Raw genomic sequence first — 19,031 nt, forward strand, 5'->3', positions numbered from 1 at the left:
TGCTGTCCTTGCACGTACAGAGGAGGGGTGGTGATTCCCTCTGACTGGAGAGAAACATTATAGGAACATTCCCTGGCAAAGACTCAGCCCTCTAGAGTGCTCCAGGAAAATAGTTCTGAACACAGGAATTGCCAGGTCTGGATAAACATAGTTCAGCCCCTCAGATGTTTTGAGCATGACTGAATGTTCTCAGCGAACAGCCTTTCATCAGAGGTCTTCAAATAGTTCACATAAAATCCTGATCCTATTCCAAGCTGTGGCTTGGTCAAGAGTTATCAGATCCACTGTTCTGGGGACCCAGCACCGTCAAGTGCTCATCTTTTTGAGATAAAATGAACTTGTGAGAAAGTGAAAGCTTTAAGCTGAGCTGGTGGAGGGGCATCATGCTCCCCAGGAGGGTCCAATTCTGGTTTTCTGGCTAATGGACTTGGGAGGTGTCTTTATACCCTGAACTTCATTTTCCTCATGCATAAATAAGGAATGTTGGTAAGAGTGTGTCTTCATATGCATGGCTCCTATGTTTTTAATCCAATTGAAAAGCAAAAGGCAAAAGGGTTAGAAATTTAAGGTGTTTGACATAATGTACATAAATGAGTTGTAAAAGAGCTCAAAGCAATGTTTAGCAGCCAACAGATGGTGCATATAAACATGGGGTCACCACGGGGCAGGCATTCTAGAAATACATGGAGGTTTGGGGATTTATACGTTTTTCTAACTATACTCTCATTTATTCATTCATTCAACAAATATTAGTAAAGTGCTTATTTTATGCCAGGGACTATAATTAGGCATAGGGATCAGAAAACAGTAAGACAAGACCCAGCCTTCCAAGGCTTATAGACTAAGGAGGAATATGGTAAGGAAATAAATGGACAAATAATGCAATAAAGTATAATTAGATTTTAGCAGCTGGATGTGGTGTTCATGGTGTCAACAGCCTATAAGTAGTCACACAGATCTGTGACATGATTTTTAGAACTTGATTTTCTTTTTTAGGGACGTTTTAGTTTTACAGAGAAATTGAGAAGAAGGTATAGAGATTTCCCAGGTAGTCCTCTCCCCATATATATACCGCCTCTCACATTAACAACATCCCCCACTGGAAGGGTACATTTATTGCAATTAATAAACTTACATTGATACATCATCATTTACTCAGTGTTGAACATTCTATGGGTTTGGGCAGATACATAATGACATGGGTCCATCATTTTGGTATCATACAAAGTAATTTTGCTCCCCTAAATATCTTTTTTCTCCCTGCCTATTGGTCCCTCATATCTCCCTCAAGCTCTGTTAACCACTGATCCTTTTATTGTCTCCATACTTTTATTTTTTCCAGAATGTCATATGGTTGGCATCATACAGTATGCAGTATGCAGTATGCAGCCTTTCCTGACTGGCTTCTTTCACTTAGTGATATGTAGCTAAGTTTCGTCCATGCCATTTTTTTTTTAATTTTTAAAAATATTTTATTGATTTATTTGAGAGAGAGAGAGAGTGAGAGAGGGAAAGCACGAACAGGGGGAGGGGTAGAGGGAGAAGCAGGCTTTTCACTGAGGAGGGAGCCTGTTGCGGGGCTCAATTCCAGGACCCCAAGACCATGACCTGAGCCAAAGGCAGACACCTAACCCACTGAGCCACCCAGGTGCCCTTCATCGATGTCATTTCCTGGCTTGAAAACTCATTTTCTTCCTGTGCTGAATAACATTCCATTATCTAGATGTATCACAGCTTATTTAGACATGCTGTGATTTCAATCTTGCTGAGAGCACAGCATAAAATGTATGGGCAGGAACAAGTTATCAAAGTAGTGAGGAGACCAGCTCATCACCCATCACCCACTTTTCAGAAAGGCTTGGTTCTCTGTGGGGTGGGGGGAAGTTTCTCCAGCATGATTATCTTCAGAGTGCAATAAAATCCTATCTCAGTACTGTCATGGAAAATGATCTTGAGACAGAAACCAGCTGCTATGACAATGATGGAAACAAGAAGCAAAGATGTCTAAGGAAGCAGTAGTTCTTATCCAGGAAACAGCATTTAGAGAAAACAAATAGGCTGTATTGGTGGACCCCATTGTGGGAACCCATGAGGCCCTTGGAGTGTATTCCTGTCAATATAAAAGCTCTATTCTCTACAAAGGGTACAAGAGTAGTGGGGGGAAGTCAAAAGAAGTTTCATGAAGGAGGTGATCTTAGAGCAGATTCTTGGTAGATAAGTCATATTCTGACCAGTAATGAGGAGGATCTTTGCTTGCTTGGAAAGTACTGATAAAAAAAATCAAAAAACAACTTTAATTTCTGGCCAAGAAGTAATGTCAGAGACTGGATTTACCCTCTGACTAGAAACAATAAAAAAGAATCAACAAAAAGCCAAAAACCAGACAAAATACACAGAAACTGGACGTAGACATCAGGCAGCAAAGAACATTCATCCCCTGTATATAGAGACATGAATAGGAAGGAAAGAAGGGAAAAATATATGATATATTAAGGTTAATTTTTAAAAAGCTGGAGTGATAAATATTGGACAGTCACTCTCAGACTTCCGGGCAAAGAGATACATTTTATAATAATAAAAGGATCAATTCATCAAGACGACATAACTATTCCAAATGTCTATGCACACAGTAGAACTCCAAAGTAAATTAAGCAAAAAATTATTAAACTGCAAAAAGAAATAGCCACAGCCACCAGTAGAAGTTAAATGTTACAACACCCTTTTTCAATATTTGACAGAAAAAAAAAGATAATCAGGAAGGATATAGAAGACTCAAGCCACGCTATCAATGAAGGGACTTAATTAACATTTATAATGAACATTTCTCCATCCAGAAACAGCAAAATGCATAAACTTTTCAAGAGCACATGGAACATTAATCAAAATAAGCCATGTGAGGACCATAAAAAAGTCTCAATGAATTTAAAACGATTAATGTCAGACAGAGTATATCCTCTTACTACAATTGAATTATATAAAAAATTAGCTGTAAGATCCGGGAAAAGTCCTCACATATTTGTGAAATAAGAGACAGACCTCGAAACAACCCATAGGTCCAGAAATAAATTAGAAAGGAAATTAGAAAGTATTGGGAACTGAGCGAAATAAGCAGTACTGATCTAGACAGTATTGATCTAGAGTATTTTTTTTTTCAATTCTAGAAGACAGAAAATGGCTTTTCCATCTTTTGATTGATACTCACCAGGTGCTGAGGGTAAGGAGACTTCTACTTTTAATATAGAGCACTAGTGGGAAAAACAGACCCTTAATGAACCCCTTTTGGATTGTTCAACACAGGTAAATTCTAGTTTGTAAAGCAGTCATAGCAAGAAACATTCATAAGTTGGTGGCTTGCCCTTGAAATGTCTTTTCCCCTAGCATTGGTTGGAAGTTTCATTCCCAGCTAACCCTCAAAAGCCTGTCTCAGCCACACAGGGGGGATATCTCAACTACATTCTGTGTTAAGTAGGTTGTGTGGCCTTGTTTTGAGACACAGTCACCATCTTATACATTGTTGGCCAAGGAGCAATGCGGGGTGATGGGTAGAGAAAAGAAACCGTGTTTGTTCAAAAAGTCCTTTTACCAGCTGCCAGGTGTCTGTTGAAATAGAAACAGAGAGGTGTGGGTGACAGGTCTGGCGTCTGGGAACAGCTGGGCGTCACTTCTGTCTCAGTAATGGGTGTGTTTTGGTCAGTGGGTGAACGATTTGTCCAAGGGCTTGAGGGCTTTTTCCTCCCTGGGGACGCCTGCCCAAGGCTCTTGGCTACTTCCGGCAGTGTCAGTCCTGAAGCAAGAGCTGGGGTGTCCTTACAGACCGGGAGCCTTTCCAATTCGATACTGTTCCTTTTAACCCAGGGTAATGAGATGAGTGAAGAGGTATGAGATAATTAATGATAGTGTCCATGGGGTAATAGTTTGTGGATGTTTGGCAATGTGGTGGAGACAAGGCTGAGTGTCTCAGTTGGGTTGATTCGATTCATTTTGGCCAATGATGCTAAAGAAAAATGTCAAGCTGAGTAGTACAGAGCCATGTGTACTTTCCACCTCTCCTGCCTTCCCACAGTGATCTTGGATGTTACTTATTTATATGGATGTGTCATAAGAAGAAGCAGGAATCCTGGATCCTTGAGTCATAGCTTGGATGAGAGCCCTCACCGACCCCAACTGGACTTGGAGTGAATGGCCAATAATCTTTGTTGGGTTAAACCACTAAGATTTGGGATTTTATTTTCTATTTCAGGAGGGTCCATTCTCTCTTTGTTAATACACTAAAGTTTGAGCCACTATTTGGCTGCAAGTGGTTGCTGCCACGCAGTAATGTGGGCTGGGTGTTGCCAAGTGTCCCAGTTTTTCAAGGCCAGCCTGAAATAGAGACTTTCACGTGACTCCAGGTTGGAAATGGTGGCAGTGAGTTCAATTTGAAACCATCATGGCCCTTTGGTGTGGAGACCAGACGTCAGTGGGCTGGCTTCAGCCTATCAGTGGCTCATTTCCGATCTCCAAGGTCCCTTTTCATCTATGTAAGTATTTTACAAATTTAGTGTCCTATTATATTTGTAACTTCAGGACATTACATTATGGACATAAATGTCTCAGAATCTTCAAGCTAAAATGTACAAAGCCATGGCCAATGGAGGACAACCCAAAGCGAAAGTATTTCTCCTACTCAGCCCACTCTCTCCTGTCTTTCTTTCTCTGCCACTTTTCAGGAAAGAGGTGAGGCATTCATTGCCTTACATCAGATTCTCCAGAAGCCAGATGCAGATGGGGATTTGTGAGCAAGTGGTTTACTAAGCAGATACTCCCAAGGCAGACTGGTAAAGGATGGGGACGCAGGGTAGTTGAGAGGAGCCAAGCAAAGCACCACCATCTTCAGCAACATTGTGTGGAGGGTAGATTTATCCTCACCCTATAAAATACTGGAGGGTAAGATGCACCTCAGGGTTGCCCCAACCCAAAGCAAGAAATCTGAGTTTTCACTCTCCCCAACCTGGCAGTCTGGTTAATGGCCACTATGCGGGTGGGAGGCCAGTATGTGAACTCCCAGGCACCTCTGGCTCTCTGTGCCTGCAGGTACAGCATTCCAGGAGCCCAAAGGCAGCCCTTCAAAGAAGAGATTGCAGGTACTGGCCATTGGAAACACAATGATGGGGGAGGTTGACCAGCAGGGGCACAGAAGTGATAAGACAGGATTTGATGGTATTTTGGTAGAGCACCAACATTGTCCACTTTAGGCATAAAAGAGATTTAAGGGGAAAAATTTCCAAAATTGCACCATCAATCAGTAGAAAAGAGTCATTTTTGTTGGGGGCTCATGGAGACATAGGGATTGTAGTTCTATATAAGCAGATGATACCTGCATGACTCCGGGCATCTCATTCAATTTCTCCAAGTCCCAGTTAGCTTGGGACTGTATGGCTGCTGTGAAGAACACAGAAGTAGTATGTCAGGCACTTCAGGCCTGGTGCATTTTGGTGCTCACTAAATGTCCTTAGCATCTTCCCTCTGCATGCTCCTGGTACTCTTATGCAATGCTGCAAGGCCCTCCCCCAGGAAGATGCCCAAAGGGACACTCCTGAATGCACTCTAGATTTTTTTTCTGGAATTTATTTATGATTCTGCTGGCTAAAGATTAAGAAAGTGGTGGCTCCGTTGAAGGGAATGGATGTTTAGAGTTGGGGCGCATCATCTCACTGGCTGGAGTGCTGTTTCTGCAGCCCCCGAGCTGACTCTGCCCAGCAGTCCCTGCACTGGCATTCAGGGTAGGGCTGGCACACAGATTGGCATTGCTGTCAAGACCATGACTCACAGATGGTCACAGAACAGTGCTTTTTAAGTACAGCTGCGTCTTCTGGCCAGTGGGGTGCTGGATGTTGAGAGTTATTATTTTATTATTCAGTGCCTTTCCCAAGTAAGAGTTCTGTTCTTTACAAAAGTTGTCCTATTATTTGACTTTCCATAGGCCTTGCACTGGTGATTGAAGAAATGCCGTTTGGCTTGGTGTCCAAAGAGAAACTTTAATGGTTAAGCTCCCGCCACAAATGAGAGTTCATGGTTCTGGGCCAGGGACTGTGCATACTGTAGGGCCAGCCACAGCCCTCTTTGCAGAAATTCTACTAAAGCGTGATTCCCACACCAGATCAATGCCAGCTCACAAATTGCTACAGGGTGTCTGTGAGGCCAAGACAGAAATTGAAAGTCAGAATTTAGAAACTTTTGTAGCAATGTCTTTTCCTTTTTTTTTTTTTTAATATTTTATTTATTCATGAGAGACACAGAGAGAGGCAGAAACATAGGCAGAGGGAGAAGCAGGCTCCCTGCCGGGATCCTGATATGGGACTTGATCCCAGGACCCCGGGATCACAACTTGAGCTGAAGACAGACACTCAACCACTGAGCTACCCAGGTGCCCCTTTTGTAGCAATTTTATGTTGCATAGCATCCAAGTACACCATCAGTGGGCATGTCTTATCTTGCACGTCCAGTGGGGTCATACAGCTGACTGGAATGGATCAGAAATAAAGAAAAAGCAAACTTTCTTTGCCACAGTTAGTTTGAGCAGTCCTGCTTGACTCTGCATTTCAGGACACCCCAGAAATCCATAGGACTCTTTACAGACTCATAGCATCCCCATAGAACTAAAAGATTCTCAGAAAATACCAGGGGGTTTCCAGAGAGTCCTAGTGATTCCCCCAGAGCCCAAGGAATCTGTTCAATCTCTCTGACCTTACTACTTTCCTCCCTCAGAGAATCAGCTGAGCCAAGTATTAAGGTAAGTTTTCCAGGCCTCAGAGCACCAGGAGGGAGTGCAAGTCAATTTGCTACTGCAGGAGCCGCTGCCTCTGCCCTGCTGGCATACAGTACTGTTTCTAAAGAATATATTTTTGGCACTTAACCCCAATTCTAGGATTGTTAATATATCAGCTAGTTTTTTATGTGTAACAAAGAACCCCAAAACTTTGCGACTTGAAACAACAAATCATCGGTTTTCACCATTCTGACTGCTGGCTGGCCTTGTGTGACATCCCTTATGGTCTGGGCCAGGCTCAGCTGCTCTTGTCTGGGGTGGCTTACATTTCTGGAGCCTTCGCTAGGATGGCTGGAATGGCTGGTCTCTCAATATCTAGCAAGATTCCCTGGGCTTGTTCAGGTGATGAGAGAATAGTCTCCAGCAGGAAGAGGGCAAGACCCAATGAGCAAGCACTCTTGGAAGCTTCTGTTTCTGCTGAGAACATCCCGTTGGCCCAAACAGGTCACACAGCCAGGTTCAGATTCAAAGAGTGGAGCAATGGACTACACTTTCGATGGAGAAAATAGGAAAGCTACATTGCAAAGAGGCACATCTAGAGGGTTGGGAATCTTTTGCATTCTCATGGAGATGAAGAGGCCAAGCGACATTGCTTGCTTCTGGTCTATGGTAGCTGCTCAATAAATCCCTGTTGAGTGAATACAGTTGTGAGGAGCTTTTAGTTTCCATTCTCCTCACGTAGTTGAGGTTAAGATGGTCAAAATACACTTCGCTCAAAGTCTGGTTCTGTCTGTGGATGGCTTTGGATGCCAAGAACATTTAGTCATCCTCTGTTTACTCTCTCATCATGGAAGAGGCCAGCCAAGTCCAGTGATCTTAGTGAGAGGAACTATATGGCTTTTGTTTCCTTTATAGAAGCAATCACTGGTGTCGACTGGGAACTAATGCTTTGGTTGTATGGTTGTTAAGACCACACCAGCCACTTTCAGCCCTACCAGGTAGTCACACATAGCCCAGTGGATAAGGGTCGGCTGCTGAAATTGATGGGTAAACAATGAGTCCATCAGTCGCCCGAGCAGGAGTCCACCTGATGGCATGCTGTCTGGGTGCAGGGCTCTCGTGGCCTGCCACCAGACTATGTACAGGTGTCTGAACCAGATTGTTCTTTCCATAGCTACATAGTGGAGTAGTTCACACCTTCAGGCTCATAACAGGTGTTCTCCCTCAGCTTGAGACTGAGAAGGGTCTTCCCATTGGCAGCTTACCACTGGCAATCCATGTCAACTACTTGCACCTTGGCCTCTCTGGAAAAACAAACAACAACCCATTACGCTTGCTATTTGAGGAAGCTGGAATGGCTTGTGTGATGAGACCTCTGGGATGCTTCTGTCTCTCTGGAGGATTTTCTGTGTGTGTGAATCCTAGGGCCATGGCTGGTTTTCTGTGTGCTGGCTCCAGGATTCTTCTATGTCTCACATCTCTCCATGTATATGTGGGGGTTTATTTGATGGACTTTGGGACTGATCTAGGGAAAAAAGATATGACCAAGAGAGAGAGTAACAGGCAACACACTTCATTAGGTGATGCTTGGGTAGGGTTACATGAGAGGGGAGGTCCCTCTCAGCATGAGCCTGGCGAATGGCTATCATCCAAAAGGAAGAGGGAGAAGGAAATTCTTAGAAGATAGGATTCCAAAAGGGGGCTTGCGTGTATAGGCGATGTTGCTTATCAACATGGTGGGGAGACTCTGGGTCAGAACTGTGAAGGGCTATAGCATCTTGGAGCCTCATAACCACAGGCTTCTATGTCATCAATGGCCTGCAGATGTGCAGTGAGGTTTCTTGGGGTGCAAACAGACAGGTTCTAAATGGACAAAAATCTGCTTGTTTGAGCTATTTTTAAAAATAGTTTAACATGTAAAAATTTGAATAAGACACCAGCAAGCTTTTGAGCTAAAAGGTCTCAGTCTGCAGTGAGAAATACACAACTTGGGACCAACACACAGAGGCCACCTTTGGGTCACTCGAATAACATCATAATTGACTTCTACAGTGTTCTCCCAAAGACCATGATGAGACCACCCCCTGAGTTTAAACACTGTGGTCTCTCCAAAAGGAGAAAAAACATATGACAAGGGAGGGGTTGAGTGGCCACTCGGAGTGACGTGGCTTGGTATGACCTCAGAGGCCATCCACCCAATTCCTCTCTCAGAATCACAGCGACAAGTGTCTCAGTTGGTCTCCAAGGATGTTTTCTCTTACCTGCTTGGGGAAAGTTAGCTGGCCTGGCATCCTTAGCGAAGCCTTCTGTCTTCGAATCTGTCCCCTCATTTCCTGAAATGTCTACAGTTTGAAGGAATGCCATTTCTTCTATTTGCCCCCACTGGGAAAGATGAGAACATCAGAGCTGGAAAGGTCATGTAGCTCAGTGTTCCAATAAAAGTGTTTCCAAGAGTGAGTTCCATTGGAACTTACATCTTGGAGAGAATCTAGGAATAAAAGTTCAATGGTCCAATAAATTTAAAAAATGCTTTATAATCTAGTCCCTGCCTAAGAGTTTCCAAGACTGAGTTGTATATTCAATGATCCAAGATCATATAGGAGCGAGGCACGAGACCATGTCAAGTAGACCACCTCCTGGGAAGTCTCTTGAAAATACCTTCCTTGGAAGGAAAAAAATTCAAGAGTCCTGAGGCTTCCCAATGGTTGAGGAGCTCATAAAGTGGTGAAATTCAGATAGTAATGTTATATTTTTTAAAGATTTTATTTATTTATTCATGAGAGACAGAGAGAGAGAGAGAGAGAGAGAGAGAGAGAGAGAAATAGAGTGCACCAGAGACACAGGCAGAGGGAGGGAAGCCCAACGTGGGACTCGATCCCAGGTCTCCAGGATTAGGCCTTGGGCTGAAGGCGGCGCTAAACCACTGAGCCATGCGGGCTGCCCAGTAATGATATTTTGATTTCATTATGGTTGCATACCATAATGGATGGAGGTGGCAAGAGAGAGAGAGAGAGAAAGAGTGAGAAGACAATGTGGCAGGTGATAGAGCATTGACAACCATGTAGGACTTTCCCCTTTGGTCAATGGACCACAACTGGTCAGTGCACTTTTACTCATCCCAACTATGTCTGATCATATTTTTGTAGTGAGTCATGAGGATTCTCAAATTCAAAGTCACATACCTAGACTGATGGGCTGTTGGCTCATTCATGGTCCCTCAAGATCAGTAAGGGTCCAGGATACTTACTTTATTTTTCTCTTTGAGTCTCCTGATGTATTTAAATAAGCATAAAATAAGGTTACCAAACTCATAGTCCATATACAATGCTGACATTATACCATCAATGTTGTTGGTGTGCTGTCAACATCGTGCTTCCTTGTAAGAGGTACAACGGAATTCAATTCTGTTGTACTACATCTGGGTCTGGATTGTGACTTCATTTGGAGACAGTACAAGAGATGAAGCAAGGCCTGGCCCGTGGCTCTCCTGACCCCTCCCTGGGGTAGGCCCAGTGCCCATTTCCTCCACGTTAGCCAGAGAATCACAGATTCATCTGATGGAGGCACAAGACTAAGATGTGTGATTATTAATCACGATTGGCTCTGTGATAAGTTCAGTTCCATGCAAATGCATTTTCCTCATTTCATGTTGAACTTGGAAGCCCAGTGTTGTGCTGCATTCTCAGACTTCGCAGGCTTTCAGATCTTGCTTTCATTGTTGTCCACCATGGAACTTGCGATATGTCTGAAAGTATACATTTGTGGGAGTCTAGTGGTTGAGAATGCAGATTGTCAGCATTTATATTTTGGTGCTACCACTGCAGCTGTGTGCCCTTGGCACTACACTAACCTCTCGGTGCCCTAGGGATCAGAGATGTCCAGCCCTCCTAGGATTGTTGTAGCTATTAAATGAGAGGGTCAGTGCAGTACCTGGTCAGCACCCAATAAATTACAGATCTATTATTTCCTAACTTTTCCCACACTAGGCATGCATTGCTGACTTTTCCTCATTTCATGAAATAAACTTCTTTAATGTTATTTTTAGTATCTACATAATATTCCATCTTAGGACTGCACCATAACTTCTCCAGTCAATTCCCCATTGTTTGAGACTTAGGATGTTTACATTTTCCTTCACGGTAAAAAGGGTTACAAAGGCCAAATTGTTGCATGTCCATCACTATCGTGAGGCACATTTCTAGAATTTTCATTTCCGGATCAGAATTCTAAGCTAATTGCTACAGGAGACCCCAGGGTGCCACTGAAGTCCCCTGGATAGATATTCCCTGATCTTCAACAAGGAAAAGTAAACATATTTGAAGCTTTGCCCACATCTGCCTTGAACCTCTCAAAGGGAGTTTTGACCTTTGTCCGTGAACTTCCCTGGCTCGAGCTGAGATTTCACACTTGGTAAGTGGTTCAGGGACTGAAACATCTGTGTTCAAGTTCATGTGTAGTGCAACTGCTGTTCCTCCGGCTCAGAGGCACTTGTGCCACGATGCACTCTGGGGCTTGTTCACTGGGGGTGTCTTCCAGGATGGTTGGTGCAAACTTCCTTCTTCTGGTGGGAGATTAATGTCCCATGGCTTGGTGTGGCCTCTTCTACCTGAATCGAACATTCCCTTGGCTTATAGCGGACTTTCCTATGCACCTACCTCAAAAAAGACAACCTCTGACATGGAGGCTGGGCTGCCTTCCCTGGCATTGTAGTATCTGGCCTGTGGGGCCCAGAAGATTCGTCCATTCCCGCCCATTCCAGCCTTGGCCCCGTGACAGGATGGATCACCTTCCCCAGCTCTATGGGCCTCTCCCCGGCCAGGAGCAGAAAAATGTCCCTGAGGAGTAAGAAGTCTTAGAGAAAAGTTTCAAACTTTTCCATCTCTAGCATACATCAATTTCGGACCCTCTCCTGCTTAAATTTCTCCCAGATCCCTTCTAGAAAAGCCCGCTTTCTCACCCTCCGCTTGCATCTATGGAATCTGGCTTTCCTAAGCAACAAACATTGGGGAACAAAGAATTCTTTGTACTTTGTGTCCTTCCAAGAGCACAACATAATCGCTCTGTGCTTTCTTGCTCCCATAGGTGAAGGGAGCTAAAGATGCAATTTACCCCGAGATAAATTTGCAAATTTTAAAGACATAATTTAGGGAACCTGCCTTGTGCCAATTTGGGTGTGTGTGGGTCTTCAGGCTGCTTTCTACCTGCTTCTGTTGTTCCCAGGGAATGTCTTCTGGGGGCTTAGATTTGCCATCATTCCAAGTGTGTGTTATTTATAGAGATCTGCTCAAGGAAGTCAAAGTGGCTCCTTACATTCCTTCTTTTCTCCTTTCTCTCCCTCTTCTCTCTTTTTTTCTTTGTCCTCCCTCCCTCCTTCTTTTCCTCCCGTGCTCCAGCTTTTAATACTAAGCTGCTCAGGAGAGTCAGAGGAGTCTCGATGAGGCAATAACCTCCCCTTTTGAGGACCTTTTCAGACCAGATGTGCCCAGGCCTGGCCAAGAACGCCCACACAGGCTGCTGGCTGCAGTGAGACAGGAAAGCCTTCATTTGTCATGTAAACACTCCCCAGATATTGACCCAGTGCCGGGCCAGACTGACGCTCTGACGACACCTTCATCCATGGGACAAATGCCCAATTAAGACTCACCTCTGTTTTTTTTTTCCCCCCTTGGGGCTAGTCCACATAATGGAAAAATCACAGGTTTGGAAGTCAGAGGAACTGGTTTCGGGGCCCAGCCATGGCACATTTTCCCTGGCTGATGGAGGAAACATGACAAATTCTCCAAGCCCAACCTTCTTCACCTAGAGAAGATGGTCAAAATTGGCCCCCGCCGTTGAATAAGATACTACAGGCGGCAGCATTTCTGCAACTCTAAAGGCAGAAAAAAGGGGGGCTGCAGCCCACTTCAGAGCCTGTTTAGATCCCACACCATGAAGTCGACAGCAATGGTCTTATAAGATTAAACTGTCCAGTGTGCAGGATCCAGGGCTGCAAGGGTGTGCGACACAGAGACCGTGCCCTAGAAGGCAACAGGACACCTTCGAGGGGAACTCACAGGACTGGTGCAAGCAGTGGAGGTTTTAGGATATTTTCTGCTTTTTTAATGGAGAAAAAGAAATGCGGATGTAGAAATAGAATGTATCAGTATCTTTGGCAGAACAAGGAAATTAGATTATACGATGTGTAAGGCAGTATGGTGAAGAAGTATAGATGTTCTGTGAAGGCTGAAATTAGGGTACAAGATAGCGTGGGGTACGGGCTCTATGGCCGGGACACCTGCCTCACATCTGGCCTTTGTGATTTTTTCATGAGGTGTCTGAGAAAGCCGCTCAGTGTCTTGTGGTGCCTCAGTTTCCCCTCATATGGAAAAAAAGATGAAAGGGGAGCCTATTCATGAGGTTGTTGTAAAGAGCGGTGCTTGGGTGGCTCAGTTAAGAGTCTGCCTTTGGCTCAGGTCATGATCCCAGGGTCCTGGGATTGAGTCCCACATTGGGCTCCCTGCTCAGCAGGGAGCCTGCTTCTCCCTCTGCCTCTGCCTGCCACTCCCCCTGCTTGTGTTCTCTCTCTCTCAAATAAATAAATAAAATCTTTTAAAAAACGGTTGTTGTAGAGATTAATATTCTTAGAAAATGTTCAGAATGATGCCTCATACACCAAAAGTGCCAAGTAAGCATGAACTATGATTGTGATTGTTACATTTATCAGTGACTTGTGGATGACTTGTTGCTCCCAAGCTGGGGTGGCACAGCACAGCACAAAAGCTCAGGCACTGGGATGAGCCCATCTGATGTGACCTAACTGTGTCTCCTCTAGAAGTCTACCTGACTCTCGTCGTCCCTACTTATGTAATGGGTAGAAATAATAGAAGTAAAATACGACTTGGTCACTATGCTAGTCATCATTATGACAAGTGATGCCGGGGGGATATTCTCCCTGGCCCTAAGGATCTGCTCAACACAGATGGGCTGGGGTTTCTTTTGGCCGAGGACGGTCTCCAGAATAGGGGAGAGAAAGGGCCAGGAGGAGGCAGAGAGCCTGGCCCAGATGGGTAGAGATAAGTGTGTTGATGCCTGATGGGTGGGCCAGTGGGGGAGCACAGCAGGGACCAGCTCTGGGAGTCATCAGACAGGTCTCAGCTAAAGCCAGCAAGTTTTTAGGGCTTGGTTGCAGTTGATGGAGCAATCAAAGGAAACACGAGGCCAAGGGAGCAGGTCCTAGAACATGGAACTCTTGGGACGCCTGGGTGGCTCAGTGGTTGAGCGTCTGCCTTTGGCTCAGGGCATGATCCTGGGGTCCTGGGATCAAGTCCTGCATTGGGCTCCCCAGAGGGAGCCTGCTTCTCCCTCTGCCTATGTCTCTGCCTCTCTCGGTGTGTTTCATGAATAAATAAATAAAATCTTAACAACAACAACAACAACATGGAGCTCTTGGAAGGTTGGAGGGCTGATCAGATGCTTCCTACCTGTACCCTGCCCCACCCTTCTTCCTCTGAATTCTTAGCTCTTGGAGCAGAAATGGTCTCAGACATCTTCTGGCTTAGCCCAGCCCAAGGGGCAGGAACCTTGTCATGCAGCCTTCAGGTGGGATCACGGGGGTATCTAGGAAGGGGGTTGTCTGGGGAAGCCCAAAGCCATGCTCACTGGGTCCTCCTTCACTGCCTATGTCAGGGGAGGATTGAGGGAACTCCACTCTCTCTCTGCCCCCCCCCCCCACACACACACTCCAGATATACACACACACACCGTGTGTTACCTGGTAAGACCAAACCATAACTTGTCTAACATTGTAGGCCACACTGGGCCTTACTACCATTCGGGCTCTACCACAAAGGCAGTGAGCAGGAAACCAGGGACCCTCTGACAACTTACGACAACCTGGCCGGACACTGAAGCATCTCGAGGAGTGTTAAAAATTACCCACACCTGAGCCACATCCCAGAGCACTGAGTCAGCCACTCTGCACTCAGGCCCAAGCCGGGCGGTATGCAAAGTTCTCGGTCATTTTAAGTAGCAGCCAGATCTAATGAGCCCCAAGGCTGGGTCAGGCTGTTCTACTGGGCCTGAAAGATCCTGGCTTGTAGCAGAATAAGGAGAGGGCCTTTGGGACCCCCTTCTGATCACAAAGCCCAATAAAACATAAAGTGTTTGTGACAGAGAAAGACTTCCCCAAACTCTACAGAGCACTACAGATTGGCACCCCTGACATAAGAGGTGGGGGAAGGTGCCAGAATTCCAAGAGACTCCTTCAGTAAAACCAAGTGCCCTTGTCTTGGGGTTTCTACCCAGGAGAACTTGCTGGAGATGGAGGACCCTTTCTGAGAGCTTGAAGGAGCAGAGAGTGCAAGGAGCCTGAAGAAGGCGGTACTTGAGTTCATCTACTACCCCATTGCTTTCCAACTGCTCTCCCGGCCTGTTCCGCCTGACAGGTTGGAATGTCTTCAACAGAGGCTTGTTTACTTGAATTGGATCATGGCTTGAAGGTCAATGTGATCTGTGCAATGTTTGAACTTCTCAAAATGATGATGTCGACTAAAAATGAGACTTAAGCTGTATGTAACACATATGACAGTACACACTCAGACCTTTCACATGGTGTATTTCCTCCTTGAGGAACTCCCTGGAGGGGGGGAGAGGAGGGACACTGGTTGCTGGGGCCGCTCTGCTGTCCTACAGCCTGGCACCGCAGCGGGACTAGGGTTGCCTTCCCAGGTTGTGGGCAAACCCAAAAGGCCTCTCCCTGTTCACCCCAGGTTTTCTATACCCTGGAGTGCCTCTTGGGATCACTGTGCTCTGGCAAGTACAAAAAGCTGGGTGCTGTCTCTTTAAGTAGTAGAGGCTGAGAAGCTCTCAGGCCACCATGACATATCCCAGCATTGGACCAGCCCCTGAATAAACTGGAAAGACGCCTGGTCTGGCTTCAGTTACAGGGAGCACCAACAGGGAACATCTCAGGGAGCCTGGTTGGAAGCAGTGGGGCTCACAGTCTGCCAGCTGCTGGTCTCTCTGCCGCCCTGTGGGGAGGGCCTTGCCGTGGCATCCCTTGTGTTTGACTGCAAGGAAATCCGCCTGGAGGAAGGGGTTACACCGTTTGGCCCGGTGAGTTTTCTTGGCAAATCGTCCCCCTGCATAGTGAGTGTATGCTTATGTTTCTTGGAGAGGTGCCCGGTCCCCCACCCCCTGCAAACCACCACTGGAAGGGATTGCAGTGGAGACAGTGCTCTGTGTTGCAACCGACAGAGTTGGAGCATTTTTTTTTTAATCCTTGATTAAGAGCTGGCTATATACTGGCTGGGGAGGTGAGAAGGACTATCTGAGAGCAACTAGAAACCCCAGCACATCCAGGTTTGAAGGGAGCAAGGGGACCCGATGCTATTTCCCTGATGGGAGACAGCTCTGCATGCACAGCTGGCAGGGGACGTAGGCTTGGGAAGCAGGTCAGGGAGAAGCTTCCACCTGTAGCAAAGCCCTGGTTGGGCCCTGGGTGTGGCCAAGCCTGGTGGACCCTTCCCTGGGCAGTGTTTCTTTTCCTATCCTGGGAATCGGGCAGGTGGGAGACATGGGCAAGGCAGTAAGGGCTGAACCAAAGGGTTTAGGTTCCCGTGTCCAAAAGTCACAGCACGGTGTGACCTGCTCATTGACTAAAATATCGGGTTCACGGGAGAGGAAGAAACAAGCTGTGCTTTACAGTGTGTGTGCTTTTCTGGAGGTAGATACCTCATTAAAAAGTTACTTGGAACAGAAAGAAAGGAAGAGAAAGAAAATCCTGAGTTAAATATGCTAATATTTGTAAAGTGCTTAGAATAGTTCTGGGGACACAGTGACCACATAAACGTTGGCTAAATAAATAAAAGTCTGGATGGCATAAAGTGAGGCCATAATTCCTGGGGGCAGCCTTGACCTATAAAATGACCCAGGAAAAAAATAAAATAAAATGACCCAGGAGGAGAGGCTATACTGCCATTGCTCTGGCTAGTTGTTCTATTGGCATATGCACTTCCGACCGGTGCGATTTCTAAGCTATTTTAGCTGGGGGTGGAGGGGTGGGGGGTGTCGGCCTTGCCTTGAGGGCTAAAGGTTATACAATAATAACTGGTGACAATTTACTGGCTCCTGGTCCCTATGTTCTAGACACTGTGCTAACAGCTTCACACACTTCGGCCCCTTTACTCACTACCATAAAACAGGCATTACCAGTCCTGCCTGCAGACCAAAAAAATGGAAGCTCATGGAACTTTAGCTACTTACTCAAATTCACAACCCTGAGGAACCAGGCGTGTCTGAGTCCAGAGCCAGAGGTCCCATTGGCATTGCCCCACCCCACCTCTCCCAGACTGTGTGTCAAGTCCTGCTAAAGTGCCTGCCACACCACGGGCATTGAATCAAACTTTTACATGTCATCTTCTTTGTAATCTGATAATAGAATTATCAGAAGAATCTTTCTGAATCTTTAAAAGACAGCTGTTCGAAGAATCCTTCAGATAATGTACTTAAAGAGAAGAATATGCAATGGGGCTGCCCTAAGCAGCTACTTTGAGGAGTAAAATCGTATGGAACCGTTTGAATCATTTAGAGCGATAGGGTTTTATGACACAGGACACTCACAGGAGGGGTGTGTGCGCCAAGTGCTGCATTAGTAAGCAAAGGCATTTAAAGCCCACGTTAGGGCTCCCTGTTTGTGCATCAAGGCTCCCGCATCCTGGTATCTGGGTCCACCTGCACCACGCCCAGAAGGGCTCGCCTCTCTCTCTGGGACGCTGGGTGGACCGCGTTCAGGCGACTATGAATCAGCGGATTTCCCTGGCTGTTCTTCCCCCACCTCCAATGGCCAACTCCCCACCCAGTGGCCCGGTCGCCAGCGGAGGCTGGGAGCCAGGCCAGGTCGACTTCGTCTGGAGCTTACCGGGTTGTGGTCCGGTTCTGCCCAGGCTAGGAGCACCCAGACCCCCCGGGGGGACGCTGTTCCGTAGTCCACGGGGCTCTCCCTCCTCCCGCTAATCCTCACCCAAGCAGGCCCCGCAGGTGGGTCCCCTGGAGTCCTGGGAACCCGGCTCACGGCCTAGGCGCAGGCACTGACAGCGCAGCGCGGGCGCGGCCCAGGTGCGCCCCCGGCTGAAACGCCAGGGCAGGCCAGGACCCGAGAGGACAGGGGCGTCCTCCTGCCCTTAAGTGCCAGCTCCCCAGCTCCCCCCTACCCGGACGAGAGGAATCCAGGCTCGGCCCCCGCGTGGGCGCAGTCCGCGTGCGTGCGCCCCCCAAGCCCAGCGCCCGGCACCGGCGGAGGCGACCCCGGGAGGGCTTTTCCCTCGTGGCCGAGGGGGCGGGAGGGGGGAGGGAGGCCAGTTTATTGGCCAGCCCTTGGTCTCCAGGAACTCGGGGAGCCAGAGGAAGCGGAGGTGACAAAGCTCAGCTGCCGCTAGTTTGGAGTAAAAGTCGCCGCAGCGGTTTTGCAGAGATCGACTTTCTCCCGGGGCGGACTGAAGGCCGAGTAACTGTCGCCTGGCCTCCCCCCCTCCCTCCTGCCCTCTCTCCTCCCTGAGGCCCGCCCCCCTGCACACGCTGACCCAGGGACACACCCTGTTGCAGCGACGCAGACAGGGCGTTGCTCCCGTTAAAGGGGAACGCCGGGAGCCTCCCTCTGGCCCCTCGCTTCGCGCGCGCAGCCGGGCAGCGCAGGAGTCTTCGGGGACGCCAGCAGCCGAGCAAACGCACCGAGTTTGTGCCAGAGGCCACTTGGAGGATCGGGGACCGCTATCCCTTTGGGCTGTAAGTGCTTTGGTAGCCTGGGTGGAGGAGATGGAGGAGAAACGGGGGCATCGTGGGCATCTTCCGTCGATGGTGCCAGAAAGCGCGGGGCAGGCGCGGGTTTTGGGTTGGCCAGGTCTCCCCGCTGTTTTTCCGAGCTCAGACACACAGACAGACCGCGATCTGTCTCGAATAGTTCTTACGGGGCTTCTAGGGACACGGTGCGGCCTGCCTCATGGTCCATAAGTCGTAAGGGCGCGCGGGTGGTGGTGTCTGGATGTGGAGCAGGGGCTGAGCGGTTTTCTTCTCATTGGAGAGGCGCCTACTTGGGGACTCATTGGCAAAGCGGTCCCTGCGGTGGACCCCGGGGAGGGGGCGCCACGGGACTCCCGTGGACCCCCAACTTCTGCTCACATACCCTAGCCCCGATTATCCTTCTCGTGTCCCTCCCCGGCTCTAGGAGCCCCTGGATTTAATTTAAACCTTCTGGGAGACATCAGAGAACCTTATTTCTTCCCGTTGAATGTGTTGCTTATGCAGCGCA

At 47.4% G+C, this 19,031-nt stretch overlaps 1 protein-coding gene across 2 annotated transcripts in view; it reads left to right on the forward strand.

Moving 5' to 3' along the window:
• Positions 1-15,573: 15,573 nt before the first annotated feature.
• PMP22 (peripheral myelin protein 22) overlaps positions 15,574-19,031 on the forward strand; it is a 32,347-nt gene continuing 28,889 nt past the window's right edge. The window contains exon 1 of one of the 2 annotated variants that reach the window (XM_072821062.1): positions 15,574-15,841. The gene's annotated coding sequence lies outside the window, so the exon portion shown is untranslated. Of the gene's footprint in view, positions 15,842-18,151; positions 18,509-19,031 lie in introns of those variants that run through there. The other variant, XM_072821061.1, reaches the window with a different exon arrangement.

Source organism: Canis lupus, chromosome 3 (assembly GCF_048164855.1).
Source record: "Canis lupus baileyi chromosome 3, mCanLup2.hap1, whole genome shotgun sequence".
In the NCBI taxonomy this organism is placed as follows: Eukaryota; Metazoa; Chordata; class Mammalia; order Carnivora; family Canidae; genus Canis; species Canis lupus.